The sequence below is a fragment of the Corvus moneduloides genome, chromosome 6 (assembly GCF_009650955.1).
Source record: "Corvus moneduloides isolate bCorMon1 chromosome 6, bCorMon1.pri, whole genome shotgun sequence".
In the NCBI taxonomy this organism is placed as follows: domain Eukaryota; kingdom Metazoa; phylum Chordata; class Aves; order Passeriformes; family Corvidae; genus Corvus; species Corvus moneduloides.
This window is the reverse complement of record NC_045481.1, coordinates 194,653-209,881: the sequence shown is the minus strand read 5'-3', so window position 1 is coordinate 209,881 and position 15,229 is coordinate 194,653. Positions and strand designations below refer to the sequence as shown.

General features: G+C 55.8%; 1 protein-coding gene across 2 annotated transcripts in view; it reads right to left on the bottom strand.

Annotated features, from left to right (window-relative positions):
• The window catches only part of LRFN5 (leucine rich repeat and fibronectin type III domain containing 5), a 39,055-nt gene extending 23,904 nt beyond the window's left edge, over positions 1–15,151 (bottom strand). The window contains exon 1 of one of the 2 annotated variants that reach the window (XM_032112721.1): positions 14,984–15,151. The gene's annotated coding sequence lies outside the window, so the exon portion shown is untranslated. The remainder of the gene's footprint in view (positions 1–14,983) is intronic. The other variant, XM_032112720.1, reaches the window with a different exon arrangement.
• Between the last annotated feature and the right edge of the window lie 78 nt (positions 15,152–15,229).

Here is a 15,229-nt window from a genome sequence, read left to right as displayed (position 1 = left end):
TGTGGGCCAGCTGTGCAGGAGCTGCACAGCCAGGCTCTGCCCATTGCGCTACATGCCTGCAGCCGTGCTGTAGGAGTCTTCATTTTGCATTCCAACCGTGGCCTGGAGAAGGCAGAGATCTTGGGAGATCCTGACAATCTTTTCCCACACCAACACGCCCAAACCACTTCACCACGGCTCACAGGAGCAGCGCTGCGCTCTGAACCGATTTAAGAGGCAGCTCCTGAGTCCCACCAGGTGTAAGCAGCACTGGCTGGGACTGCACAGAAACCTGCAGTGCCCGCTCGGGACAACAGAATCCTTCACTCTCTAGCAAAAGGGAATTCGGCATACGGAGCTCATCCTTGGGCACTGCCAGCTCCAACACACCTCGAGCCTCCTCGAGCCCTCCCAGTTCTGGAGTGGAGCTTGCGGAGTCAGCGCCTTCACCCCTTGCCATGCGGGCTCCCTGTGTGGCACCACCGTGGCGCAGCAGCAGCAGCAGCAGCCCCGCTCCGGAGCCCCCGCTCCCGGCACACAGCACCGGCACACAGCACCTCCTCAGAGCTCCCAGCCACGAGGAAATGGAGCCCATGCGGTGCCACACTCGGACAAGCACAGGGCTCTGCCAGCCGTGGCCACGTGCACCTGCACCGGGAGAGCCGGTGGCTCACACAGGGGAGCAGGGGCACAGCGGGGCCCTGCGTGGCTCCTGAGCTGTGCAGCCCCTGGGCCAGCACAGCGGGCCTCCAGGAGCTCCAGCATAGACACAGCTCACAGTGGCCACAGCACAGGCACTCTGCTGCATCCCCTCCCTGTGTGAGCCTTCCCCACTCACACGATTTTCAAAGGCAAACGAAGTCCAGGTGGATCCCAAGTGGCATCGCAGCCTGATCCCCCCACTCCGCCCCCACACTTGCTCCCCACAGAGGCCCCTGCTTGGGGTGCCAGAGCTGTGCCAGCAGCCAGGCCAGGGACTGTGATCTGGAGTTCAGGCATGTTTTAAATTTATTTATTTCCCATTGAATGCATTTTGGTATAATTCTCTCTTATCTTAATTAATATCAGGAAAATTACGCTGTTCCCCTCTCACAAGAGGAGGCAGAGCAGCATTGTGCAGGGAAATGCTTGTAGAAACAAAACAAAGAACCTCAAACTCTTACCTCAAGTAAATCAGCATGACTTTACTGCAGCTAATTGAGTTATCTTCAAATTATGCCCAGAAATCAAAGTAGAGAGAGAGAGAAATTTTGCCCTCCACACATTGCCCTCTTTAAAAATGCATCACTGCTCATCTCCTGGCTCCACAGCACAGGAACATGTGTCTGTGTGACGTGTCCCTGTCACATCCCACCCACTGACCCCAGCAGGTCTGGCAGGAAGGGACGGAACAGGAGGGAGGGGACAGAAGGGAGAGCTCCAAGCTTCAAAATGCAAAACGGGGTCCCAGGTGCCACGAGCACAGGGAGCAAGACCCAAACACCATTCCCAGTCACTCCAAATCTCCCACAGCCACTCCTGCTGCTCAGACCCTCCTTGGATTTTCACAAGGAGATGAGAGAAAGTGAGAGACAAACACAGAGGTAATGGCGGGTGATCTCACTGCGAGTTTTTTAACTTTTGTTTCACTCTGAATGGATCAAGAATCCATCTTTTTCTTCAAAATTATTCCTGGGGAGCCCAAACACCCCAAGCTGCCGGGGCTCAGCACCACCAGCAGTGTCCACAGCGCTGGTGGCACAAGACAACCATGCACCCATCCCCGCAGGCTCAGGATGCCTGGCTCAGCACTGCACACTCAGGGACCCACAAAGCCCCCTGCCCCAGGCAGGCCATGCCAAAATCTGGCCTAAATATAAGGAAAAGTCATCTAATGTGAAACATTTTGAGAAGAGCACTTTGTATTTCAAAAAACGGCATTTTTTAGCAGGGAAGCTTACCTGGACAATTTTCTGCTTATTTCCTGATACAGAGGCAGCTGCTCCTTGGTTACAGCTCAGGCAGCACCCAGAGGCTTGAGCTAAAATATGGATCCAGTGGCCCCAGGGATGGGGACAGGTGACAGGTTCCAGAGCAGCAGAGGGGACAGGGGGCAGGTCCTGGTACAGTGTGGGGGGACATTGTAGCAGGTCCCAGTGCTCGACAAGTACCACAGCCATTTGCCAACATTTTAACAGTTGTGTTGTTGCTGATTGGTTTTTAAGTTTTTCACTGTTTTTTTAATTCAAGTTTTCTTATACTAAAGAAAGCAACAGAAAAGCAAAGGTATCACGCCCTTCCCGCTGTACTGGAGGTTCTTGAGATACACAAATTCTTTTGCAAGCACTTAATTTCTGCTGCGAAGATCTGATGCCAATTGAATTTCTTTTAATAAGAAAGCCTTTCACTGGACAAAAAAATCTTACTTTAAGGAATCCATACTTTTTTTTTATTCTTAGCTTTGCTATCTAAGCTCTTCCTTGCCTATCTCTTTTGCTGTCTGGTCCTCTTGCTCACTTTTGTAATTAAGAATGAGGTGGGGGAGCTGGAGAAAACTAAATTACTTCAGTGTCCCAGCAAGGGGACAGAGCAGAGCAGAATGATGCCCTGGGCAGCACTTCCAATCCTGCTCACAGGACTGACTCGTTTTTAAGTTCATTCATCAGTCAGCAGCTCCAGCACCACTGATTCTGTGGGCACAGTGACCTTACACACCTCCAATGAACAGGACTTGTGGATCTTTTGAAAGACCACAGAATCCCAGAATGGTTTGAGTTGGGAGGGACCTTGAAGACCATCTAGCTCCATCCCCTGATATGTGCAGAGACACTTTCCATTAGACCAGGTTGCTTGGCGCAAGAGTAAATTTGCAAAAGTAAAGCATCCTGGCATGACACTGCCACTCTCAGAATGACTGTGACCAGAGCAAGCACCTGGAGGCATCACCAGCAGGTCCATGGTTGCCAAAACCCCACCAGGACCACCCAGGAGATGCTGGGAGGAACACAGCCACCAACAGGTTATGTCAGAGGCAGCGCAGGAGAGCTGCCAGGAGTAATGCCCAGGCAAACTCAGACCCTTGTCTCAGGAGAGAAGCCTCTAAGACATGAAATCCCACTCTGAACTGAGGGAGAGGAAGGAGGCCAACATCTTTGACTCCCTGTTCCAGGGGACTGGGATGGTACCAGGCAGAAGAACGGCTCCTCTGCTGGCTCTGGCAGTGAGGGATGACATGGGGACAATGGGTTCCTATCCAGCAGTTCTGTACAGCCCCAGCACAGGACAGCTCACACCACTGGAAAGGGATACGTCAATGCCTCACTCCCTTTCACCCATGTGAATTAGGGAATGTGCTACTTTGCTATGTGCTGTCAGTTAGACTCACACAGAAGAAAACAAACAAAGCCCCAGATCTCCCAGAGCAGGGTCTCGTAAAGAAGGATCTCCTGCAGCAGGATCTCCTCGCTCCCAGGCAGCCTTTCCTTCACATCATCCAAATGAGATCCAACTGTCCTCACTGCATCCTCCCAGTGTAAGAGCTATTTTTACATGCAATTTCCTTACCACACATGGGCATTCCACACATGCACCCACCAGGGCACAGCTGGAATTACACTGAAACAAACTTTTTGCAACGCAAAGTGATCCTGTTTGGAAGCCTGGTGCACCCATAACCAAGGCTGACGAACAGCAACCTGGCCCACACCCATAGCAGAAGGCTCCAGGCATCAGCTCTGTACCCTGTGATAACACTTGGGAATACATGGATATAATGTGACAAAGGGGCCCTGTGTGTGTGACAGAGGCATCGACACCTCTGCAGCAGCAATGAGACCGACAAACGGGCGTTCCTTGCGGGATTCACTCCATGCCCAGCACGGGCAGGACAGGGACACACCAGCGCATCGTCCCGACAGCACTGCACCCACCCGGGCACTCTCAGCATACCCCTCCTGCAGGCAGCCCAGCACCACTGCACGCAAGGAAGGCCATGAATGCCTCCTCCTCCCCGTTTGCTGGGAGCCTGCACTATCCATCAGCACACATCCAGATCCTCCTGAACCTGCTGCTCAGCCCTGCCCTGCCACAGCTCCAGGACACAGGGATCCTCCCCTCCAGGAGCATAGGTCACCACAGACCATGCAGAGAAGAAGCCAACATTCGCAAGGATTTGCATCAGCTTTGAGTCACCAGAGATGTGGGCAGGTTGCTGTTTCCATTACTGTCTTCATGTGCTGGGAATGGACTTCCCTCCACTGTCTCCTTCCCCTTCATTAACTGCTAATCCGTACCCTCCCAGGTCCAGCCCCTCCAACTACCACGAACTCCTTCATACTCTGTTATCTTGATGTTGGGCACAGGGAGCACGGCAGTGGCTGCTGTTTCTGCATGCCCAGAAGTGCCATACCTGCAATTAAATTCATGGGAAACAGTGTTTGTGCATCAACACGAACTGACGTTCCGAAGGACTGGAACTGCATCCCACAGCCACATGACTCAACTGCGTCAGTGCACAAACCCCTGTAAGGGCTGGAGTGCCACGACCTGGGAGCAGCAGCAGGGCACAGGTAAACAGAAAGTCAGGCACTGCATCGCACCAGGACGGGAACAGGAAACACGTCAGGAGAGCGGATCACTGTGAGCGCGAGCGTGACGAGAGAGCTGCCATGCTGTGACTGAGCATGGAAATCCTGAGCTTTCATTTCTGTCTGCTAAGAAAACCAATTAAAATCTTGTCATTTTGGAAGGATTTGAAGTAGCTGCTCAAGCTTCACCGACAGAAACAGCACCTGAGAGGTTTCACAGTATCACAGATAGGCAGTGGCAGGCGGCAGCCCCAGGAGGACAAGGCTGCTGCAGCAGGCACCACGCTTTAGGCAGCCCATGCTGCCTGTGCCACTGCCCGTGAGGGCAGGAATGGTCTGCTGAGGGCTGGGGCTTCCATTGCCCTGTGGGAGAGGGCAGAGGGGATCAGGATAGCTCACCCTCTGCAGCATCCTCAGCCTCTCTGCCCTGCTGCCAAGATCACCCTCCTGGCCCCTCTACCTGTTACTTTTTGGGCAGGGAAAGAGTTCACTGCCAGGGCCGTACCCTCTGCCCAGCTCAGAGCTCACTAGCTGCCAGCCCCCACCAATCCAGGGTTTCCTCCTGACAAATGGGAATTGCCAGACAAGCAAAATCCTGTGAAGTGTAGCTGAGCAAGTAAATGCTACAAAATAAGAGCAATTTATTCCACAATTTACAAGTCAGTCTGTGGTCCTCAGAGATAATTCTGCTGTCAGGTGCTCATGTTCCTCCAGCACTGCCAGGCTTCACGAGCTGCTTTTGTGCTTATATTAGCCCACATATGTGCAGATCCCCCTTTTCCACATTATATTTGCATTCAATACATAAGGTTTTGCTTGATCTGTGCTGCAAACTAAGCGCAATTCTGTCGTGAGATTGCATGGAAAACCAGAGCGGGCTTCTGACCAGCATTTATTGTTCAGGATACTGAAACATATTGGTCTTTCTGGAAAGTTCTGGCAGTCTGGAAATACCTTTTGCACCCACTTGGTCCCAGCCACGCACTGGTGTTGTGCTGTCTGAATTGCACTGTCTGTCACCTAGCAGCAAACCACCCCTTACTGAGATTTGAACTTTTAATTTATTCTCCAGATCTGCTGAGCCAGTCCTGTTCTACTCCAGAGTCACTCCTGCAAAGCCTTACGGATGTACAGGGTATTTTACATTTCTGCTTCTCCTGGTGCCCAGCCAGTGCTTTGACCTGATGCCAAGGCACCATGAGTCACCCACAGGCCCCTGAACTCCCCTTTCCAGAGGGAAAAACACCTGCAGCCCTCTGCCTCCCCTGGGCTGTCACATGGCCCAGAGCAGACGGGTTTCCCTGTGGACAAGACTCTCAGCGCTGAGGATCTCACCAAAGGGAGCAGATGCTTCACCCCCTCCACACCACGGCACTCCAGCAGCGGTGCCCACGCCCAGAGCGCAGTGCTACGGGAACACAGAGCAGCACATGGCAGAGCCTGAGATGGGGACACAGTCACCCACATGGAGGCATGGGGGGCACAGGCTGTGCCCGCAGGCACATCATGCTTTGGACACTATTTGGTGACACAGGGCTTTCTGAGCCACGACAAACAGTAAACGCTCAGCCCAGCCTGAAACCGTCTCATAATAACAAACCATCTCATTTCTACGGAAGAACTTCTTCCCTATGAGAGTGGTGAGGCACTGGCACAGGTTGCCCAGAGAAGCTGTGGCTGCCCCACCCTGGAAATGTTCAAGGCCAGGTTGGACAGGACTTGGAGCAGCCTGGGACAGTGGAAGGTGTCCCTGCCCATGGCAGGAGGTGGAATGAGCTGTAAGGTCCTTTCCAACCCAAATGATTCTGGGATTCTGTGACTCTGTAAAGGAACACGTCAGTAAAAGCCATAAAAAACTCTCACAGTACCATGTCGGTCATGGGGAGCTACAGGAGGGGCAGCTGCTCCCCTCAGCTCCTGCTGCTCCGATCTGGGGGGCAGCTTGAGACCAACCTGACTGGCATCCACATTTGACATCAGCAGGTCAGCCTGTCACTAACTGAATTATACCTGCATTACTTAATAAACAAAGAATACTCTCCACATTACAAGGATGTAATCCTTTAATAGGTTTATGAGCACAGAGTCCAATGGGAAGTGTCACAAATCCATCAGGATGCCCTGAGCACTGTGTTTCTGAGCTGGAGAGATAACGAGTGTCATATGCCAGCAGTCAGCTCTGGGGTGAGCTGGAAAGGGAGCTGAGCCAGCATTCTGCTCTGCTCCACACCACCAGCACACCCAGCACCAGTACTGCCAGCACTGCTCCTGAGGGCTGTGGAGCTGCCTCCACCAGCAGGAGCTGGCAGTCAGACCCTGTCCTTCCAGTCCCCCCAGCCCTGCGGCCCCATCCCTCCCAGGCTGCTGCCCACCCCACTGTGCAGGGTGCAGGGTGACCCCCCCACTGCCCCAGAGGGCACCCAGGGCCCCTTCCAGGCACAACGTCGTGGGCAGGTGAGCACTGCAGCCCCCCAGTGCCTCCAGCCCCTCGTCCACACTTGATTCATCAGCCTTGCCAACACAGTCCACCTGACTCCCCAGACACACAGGGAGGGGATGTGGGTCCTCCTCATCCATCATCTCACCGTAGAAATCACCTTCTTCTGCCTCACATAACTTGCTACTGTAGCTGTAAAGCAAAACCGTATCGGTGAAACTCAGCACACTTCAAAAGCCTTGGTACAGGGAAACCACACTCTGCAGGAGGCAGGTGTCCTGCTCCATACCACCTCATGCACACACATGTCAGCTCAGGATCAAGTCTCTGCTGTGCAAAATCCACTTTAGCATCTGAAACACCAACACTGTTGCTCCAGCTTGCACTGCTGGCCACGCTAAGGGCAAGGATGGAAGGGGGCACGGACACACACTGGCCACACTGGAGGGCACAGAGCACACAGCACTGCTGGCCACACCGATGGCGTGGAGGGAACAGAGCATGGGGCATGGGAGTGCGGCTGGGACCCCACCTGCTCTACGCTGCTCCTACCACATAGGGACACCTGGATCGCACATGAGTGCTGCTCCCCAGATGCTTGGGTTAGATTTTCTGTGCCTGGCATCACAGGAACACCATGCTGTGCCCTCGGAGTACAAGTGACTTCTCTGATCCCTACGTGGTAACTGTACTACTGTCCTTCACTCTCCTCCTTTAGCCTTCACCTCTCTTCACATCCCCAGTACCAACCAGGGAAGCATTATTGACCACTGGGGAACTATACGGATATCTGATTTCACTTACACCCAAATTCTAGAAGGCAAGGAGCAAGTCCAGCCTCTCCCCAGCATTCCAAGTCTCACATCCTGCTGGCCACACAATTTCAGTCCTCATTACTGTTCTTTATTTATTGTTATTATAACTTTCCAGATGGAATTTAAGTGCAGTCACACGCTCTGTACATTGATTGGCTTCTTAGAAGAAATGAAGCTTATTCAGCTCAGCCCTTTGTACCTGTTGGCAACACCACAGGAGGCCCTGGCAGAGCCAGTGCGAGCACGGAGGGGCCGCGGTGCCGAACGGAGCTGCTGCGGGCATGCGGCCGAGCGGTGCCGCAGTCACAGGGCATTCACCTGAGCAGCTCGGCTGTTACCCGTTTGGATACACAGCACAAGGCTACCCAGGAACGCTCATTTAAAAACTACTGTCCTAGTCTGTTCCCTCAGAAATTAACACAACCCTCATCTGGCACTAGCAGCAGCTGCAACCATCCATCTTGACCTACTGTGTCTTTTTCCACGGTGTTTATCATGTTTTCCTTCTAGATCAGGGAAGGACAGGGGATTGTTTCAATCCACAGAAGTTGCGTGTTGGCAGAATGCTTCTTAAATAACACAGGTTAGTGTCCAACTCAGGGCAGGAGTGGGCAATAATGAACACAACAGGAATGCCAGCCCCTGGGGAGGCAACCTCTCATTTCAACCACATCAGAACACTAGACCCCGATGGAGGGGTCCTCGTTGCTTGCCAATGTGGGAATGCAGAGAGGGGAGGTGTATGTGGGACATCTGTGGGGTCAAGCTGCAGATGAGCAGGGGGCTCATCTGCAAGGAACATGGAGTACTAGAAAGGAAGCTGCACCCTCCAGTCACTAAATGAAATCCTTGCCATGGACTTGGGGAACAGGATACATCTGTTTGCAGCGGCCCAACACGCCAGGGCAGCAGGCGACGACCAGCCCACAGAGGAGACCCCATGCAAGTGCTCTGCTGGCTGAGCCTCTGAGGTCACATGTCACCAGGGTGGCTGGTTGCCTCCATGTTCACCCCCAGCCCTGGTCCTCAGCGCAGCACATGGCACCTGAATGTTACCTGACCCACAAATGACATTATGAGGACAGGTCTTCACCTGGAGGCATTTGAACACATCTCCAACCCACCACGGGCCATGCCAAGGACCCTTGCACAGTGCCTGCTGGGACACCCTGCCGCTGGGCACTGGCAGACACCATTGGAGCCTAGACTGGGGCTTCTGCTGTTATCCTGGTTCTTTACACTGTAGCTGAAAGAGGCTCAATTGTCTGTGTCAGCCTGCCCAGGCTCAGCCACGGCATTCAGGGCCATGCTGCTCTCCTGACCAGGGTACTACTGGTGTGCAGAGCCCTCCCTGCACACCTGTGACACAGCAGACTGTCCCCAAAGGCAGCTGCAGCAAAAGCTGAGGGTCAGAAGCAGGAGAACAGCAGTCACTTCTTGGGAACTGCAGTTTGGAGCCTGGTCCCCAAAAGCAGCGTCACTGCAGCTGGGCACCGGCAGAGATGAGACACAAGGCTGACGTGTCAGGAGGAGCCACGAGCACAGCAAACCTGCCCACGGCACAGCGACACCAAACCTGCCCACGGCAACACCAAACCTGCCCACCGCACGCACAGCGCAGCAACACTGGCTCCTCATGGAATCACAGGCGGCAGCAGAAGGCTCCCTGTGAAACGCCACGTACCCGGCAGCACTACTGACTCACAGCTGACAAGGCGACAAATCCCGCTCGCCTTACTCAGACCCGCTCCCACGAGCCCTATCAGGGAGCTTTACATCAAGGGTTTCAAAAGTGCGTTGGAGAAAACAAGAACGACGCAGCTCCCAGAGCCCCAGCAGCGCTGCCGACAGCACCTGCCTTCCTGTGCCGGGGCAGAGACTTCACATCCCAGGCAAACTCTTAACTCTGGCTTAAGCACAGCGAACTACCACCTCACCCATGTGCAGCAGAACGTCTTTGCATGACTCCTCAGTGGTGTTAAAGCAATCCCATCCCAATCCCAGGACCAGCAGCAGCAGGGGACTAAGAACATCCTGGGGATTCCTCTCAGTGTGCCTTTCTCCAGTGCGCCTTTTCCTTCTTGTATGTTTTCCTTGTACACCTGCTGTCCCTACAGCTGGTGAGTCCTGCTGCAGGAGTCACAGAGCTGTCACAGCTCTCTGTGGTGGGCTCCTGCTTCTCTATCCCCCATAGCCAACTACAGAGACCAGGAAGTACAAATAATTGGAAATAAACATGGAGGGACTATCAGCTGTCTGGCAATGAAACAATGCTGAGGCAACAAAAACTGAAGAGTTTTATCTGTCTCCAATCCAAAAGAATTCCAACATGATCTTGACAGAGAAGCCTAAATAAAAACTTCAAGGGAATAAAGATATTCCACTTTAAAGCAAAGCTACCTAATCATATGTTTTCATGGAAATGTTTTGCCATGAGACAGTTCCTGGGGAGAAGCTTCATCTACAAGAGCAAACTCAAAAACACAGTATTTGGACACGAGCTCTGCAGCATCAGGAACTGGCTCAAGTACTCCGAGGTCCCACTGGCCACGTGCTACACAATTAGAGGCACCCACCAAGGCTCCCATTACCATCTCAGTTAGCCACTTGACAAACCACGTTCTACATTACCCAGCCTGCTCAAAACAAATATGACTTGTAGAGCTATTTATTCCATGAAAACAAAAGCTGCTGCCCAGCTCAGGCAGCAGGCACAGGGTGCCCAGCCTGTGCCTTAGTGGCCGGCGAGCCAGGCGGGATGGGGCACATGGTCAGGGAGCCCCTTGGACACCACAGTCATGCTCAAACACCTAAATAATGGGTCAATTAGGCAATTAAAGCAGCTGCCAGGTAAACCTGTACCCACAGTCATGGGCAGGACACAGCTCCTGGCACCACAACATTTCACCACACTACGGACCTCTTGCTCGTGGAGCCCAGAGCCCCAGCCAAGGGACCTGGGGTGGTCCAGGGGATCAGCACCTGTCTTTGGCTCGAGGGGCTCCGGGCCAGGGCCTCCTCCAAGAGCCCTGTCTGTCTTCTCCTCTCCTCACCTGCTCCCCCATGAATACCAACCCCTTTCCCTTCCTCTGAAGCCTCTTAGCTCTCCAAGAACTGACCCTAAGAGCTGCCACAGAAAACAAAATGATGGCCATCACTATTCCATGTCGGGCTGCAGGCACTCAGCCAGCCATCGCTGCCACCACCAGGCAGGGAGCAAGCCTGTGGATTACTTGGGGATATAGCTGAGGCCTCCACCCCTCCTCAGGAGCCCCACTAAGACCGACACCAGCTCCAGAGAAATGCAAACAGGGACACAGACCACCCTCACAGCAGGGCTGTGTGGGAACACCCTCGACAGCCTGGATCTGGGCACTGCAAAGGAATTCCATAACCTAAGTTACTTCTTCAAGATTTGTCATTTTGTTCTCAAAATGACATCTCAAACTCCAGAGTACCAGAAGGTGTATCTGACTAATTTGAAGCAAATGTTTCTATTTTGCTGCAAAGTGCATGATTATTTGATACATATTTCTAGAAAGAATGGTTCACTCTTCAGCAACAAAACCTTATACTTTGGATAAGGTTTGGATTTGGTTTTCCAGGCCTGAGCATGTCTCCACTGCTGCTTCTGTTTGACCACATTTCTCTCTGCTACCCAGCCACGCAGACAACAAGCTTTTGTTTCCAAAGCATTTTAGGTAACTACCTCAAGAGCAGTTTTTATTTAAAACAAACACACATACATAAGCCTCTCTTAGCACAAACCTCATCGGATAGTGTCAGCAAGCACGTTTTAGTAGCATGATATTGAAAAGTAATTTTACTACTAGCTAGAAAAGTCTGAAGACTGCAGAGGATATATTTAGATGTGTATAAATAGACAACACTCAGTGATGTCTGGTCCAAGGAGTACAAATCTTCCCTAATGCATGGAATATGCCTGGCCCAAAACGCTTGAGCAGCACTTACACAGCCTTTTCAGTCTGGCTCAGGTTCTGAGCCCGCTAATAGCAGGGCCATTAGAGCAGTGCTCCAGCCCAGCTGCTTGTGCAGGGAATATGCAAAGATTGCTCTATAAAACCGAGCCCGTTACCACATCTGAAAGCACAGGCTGTATCGATCAGCAATGGAAAGCCATTAGCTCTCTAGCCTCTGAACTATCTCCACGTGCCCCAGCAGAGGGACAAGCCCTGCAGGCACCTCAGGATGCTCCAACTTCCCAGGATAGGCACCCTGTACGGCAAGGCCATCCTTCCTGATGCACCTGCCTTCGTGTCCCCTCTAATCTTTCTCAAAAAATTGGGGAAGATCTGTTTTTTCTTGCCATGCTGCTCAGCCACATCTCTTCTCGGGTTCCCCACATTCCCAGCCAGCCCAGATCTTGGGCTGGGCAGACACCTCTCATCCTCCTTCCCCCAGCCCCACTCACACCTTCAACGGCCAACAGGAGCCTCTCCAGACAACAGAGCTGCATGAAAAATTCAAACCAAGCCCCTGAGACACCATCCTGAGCAGTACTGCAGTCAAGCGCAACTTCTCTCGGTCGTAAGCATGACATGAGCGCTCAGCCCACTGGATCTCCCTGGGATAGGACAATCTGGAGCCCACTCCCACATCTGCATGTGTTTGGTGGAATGGGACAATCTCAAGTTCCCTCCTGCAGATGGAAGTGTTTGGTGAAGAGGTGAACTAGTTCAGCTTTAACTTGCACTGGGCACCTGAGATATCCAGGATTTGCTTCCACTGACTGCCCTGCCATGATAAAACCAGGAACTGCTCTTTCTGAAAGCAGAAAGATGAGGTAATATGCCAGGAGATGTATCTTAGAGAGGCTTGTAACTGGAGGCCAAACTGGCGAGCTCTGGTGTGCATTATGATCCAATCTTATGCATTTAAACACATTTATTATGCATTTAAACAAATGCATAATCCCTTGAGTGCAGTATATATTTAGCAACGTGGATTGGGAAGGTGTTGGGCACTGAGAACACTCAGTCTCTGGTACAGCTGCTTGTGCAAAATCAAACCTGACTCCCAGGCCAGCAGTGGAATTGTCAGGCCTGGCACACCTCTGCCTGCCAGGACTGACTGTAGCAATACCACAGAGTCCACGGGCCGGGTCCAAGGTGTGGCCTGTACACAGATCCAGGGTGCCCAGTCAGAGTCCTTGCAGCAGCACACGCAGCCCTGAGCACCCAGGTCCAGCCAGCTAGGATGCAGTCCCACCACAGCAGGACAGACCAGTGCCAGCATACGCAGTCCATTTGGGCAGCACTGCCCCGTGCTCCTGGATACAGCCATGGCCAGGGTCAGTGCTGCCAGAGCCAGCCCAGGCCCCTCCATCTGCAGGTGCACAGCTGGAACCAATTAGGCTTCAAGTCCAGGACAGATTCATTTCGCCTTGCCAGTGTGCTGTCCGGCTGTGCTGGCCTGAGCAGCCCCGCACATGCAGCGCTCACCCGAGGATGCTCAGAAGGAACAAGCCGACACCACGTGTCACACAGGAACATGTGAAATGGAAGTGTGGGTGGGGAGGATCACCAGCACGACAGCATGATGGTCAAGGGCAGGGACTCCCAGCCTGTCCAGTTCCATGGCAGTCAGTCAAAGGCCACACAGGACTGGGCTTGGCTGGGGGCACCTCTGTCCCACCCCTGGATTCCAGGACTGGTGAGGACAGGTTGACCACAGCTACCAACACATCCCTCTGCTCCACACACAAAACGTAATGAGTGCCCCGGAGATGCAGGAGACTGGGAGGGAGGAGGCGAAAGTGCAGGAAGGGAAGAGCTGCTGTCCCAGGATGCAGAGGAACCCCAGAGCCAGTGTTCCCCAGCCTATGCTGGGAAGGACCAGCCCGGGAAGAGGCTTCCCCAGTACACCTGGCCCAGATATGCCCGTTCCCACACCCGCTGCCGGCCGCAGCTGGGCTCCTGGAGCCGGGAGGGCTGTGCGCTCCAACACCCGCTCCTGGAGCCGCGAGGGCTGATGCTCCGACACCAACATGGCTGCGAGGCTCCGCCGGCTCCTCCGCCGCTGCTCTGCCATCTCCCCAACGGGAACCTTCCGGCGGGGAAGGTCCGTCCTGTCCTACATTCGTTCTCCCGCACACAGCGGTGTTCGCCACCGACGGGGCGGGGGGGACAGAGGAGAGGGGGGCGCAGCCGCATCCCGGGACGCAGGGGACCGCGGCAGTCCCAGGGAGAGAGCCGCGGGGAGAGCGGTGTGTGTGTGGCGGCCAGGGGCGGTGGGACGGGGCGGGAGGACTGGGGAAGGGGGAGCCGCGGGGTTGCCGGGTCCTCTGGCAGAGCCCCGCATCCCCTGAGCCCCCCGCGAGAGCGCCCCGGGATGGCTCCGCGCACGGCGGCGCCTCCGCCCGCCCGGGCAGCGCCGCAGCGCCAGCGGTGCCGGGTAACCGGGCGGCGGCGGCAGCGGCACCGCGGCGCGGAGGGGGCGGCGGCCGCGGCACGGGCGGCCCCGCAGCATCGCAGCCTGGCAGCATCCCCGGCCCCGCAGCATCCCCAGCCCAGCCCAGCCCAGCGCGGGAGGCCGCCGGCGCCGTCCCGCGGGCAGCGGCGGCAGCGCGGCCAGGCCCGGCCCGGCCCGGCCCGGCCCGTCCGCGGGGCACCCGCCCGCCGCTCCGCGCTCTCCCCGGTCGCCGCCCTCCCGGGAAGGGCGTCGTCCCGGCGCCCCCGCCGCGCCGTAGGGTCGTCCTGACCGGGACGTTCGGGACCGGCCGGGCCGCCCCCCGCCCCCCCCGCCCCGTCCCCTGGGCCAGTACCGCGGTGCAATGCAGATGTGCCGGGCGCGACTCCCCTCGCGTTACCTGGTGCCTCCGGGGACGGGCGGCGGCCGGAGCGCGTCCCCTGCGGGTGCGGCCGCGGCCGGGCCCCGGCGGGCTGCGGGCGCTGGCGGCAGGCGGGCTGCCCGCCGCTCCGCCCCGAGCCGGCGCTCACCACCCGCATCCTACCGCGGGTCCGCGGCGGAGCTGCCCGCGGCCGGGGCGGGCAGGGCGGCCCGGGGACGGCCCCACGCGGCGGCTCGGGCGGGTGGCGGCACATGCACACACGCGCGGGCGGGGGCGGGAGGCGCGGGACAACCCGCCTGCATTAGCCCGCCCGCATCGCCCCGCACCGGGCAGCCCGCCCTGCTCCGCGCCCGCCGGCGCTGACCTTGTCGTGTACCTGCGCCAGGTTAATCCTCGCCAAGCGCCGCCGCTCCGCACCCCGCTGCGGAATCCTGTGCGCCAGGCGCTGCACTGGACGGACGGACGGACGGACGGACGTGGCCGAGGCGCGGGCAGCCCCGCCGCCGGGCCGTCGCCTCCCGGGTGCGGGTGCCGCTAGCGCGGGGCGGCCGCCGGCAGGGCCATGTGGCTCCGCGCCGCTCCGCGCCGGGCGCGCTCAGGCGGAGCAGCCGCGGCGGCGGGC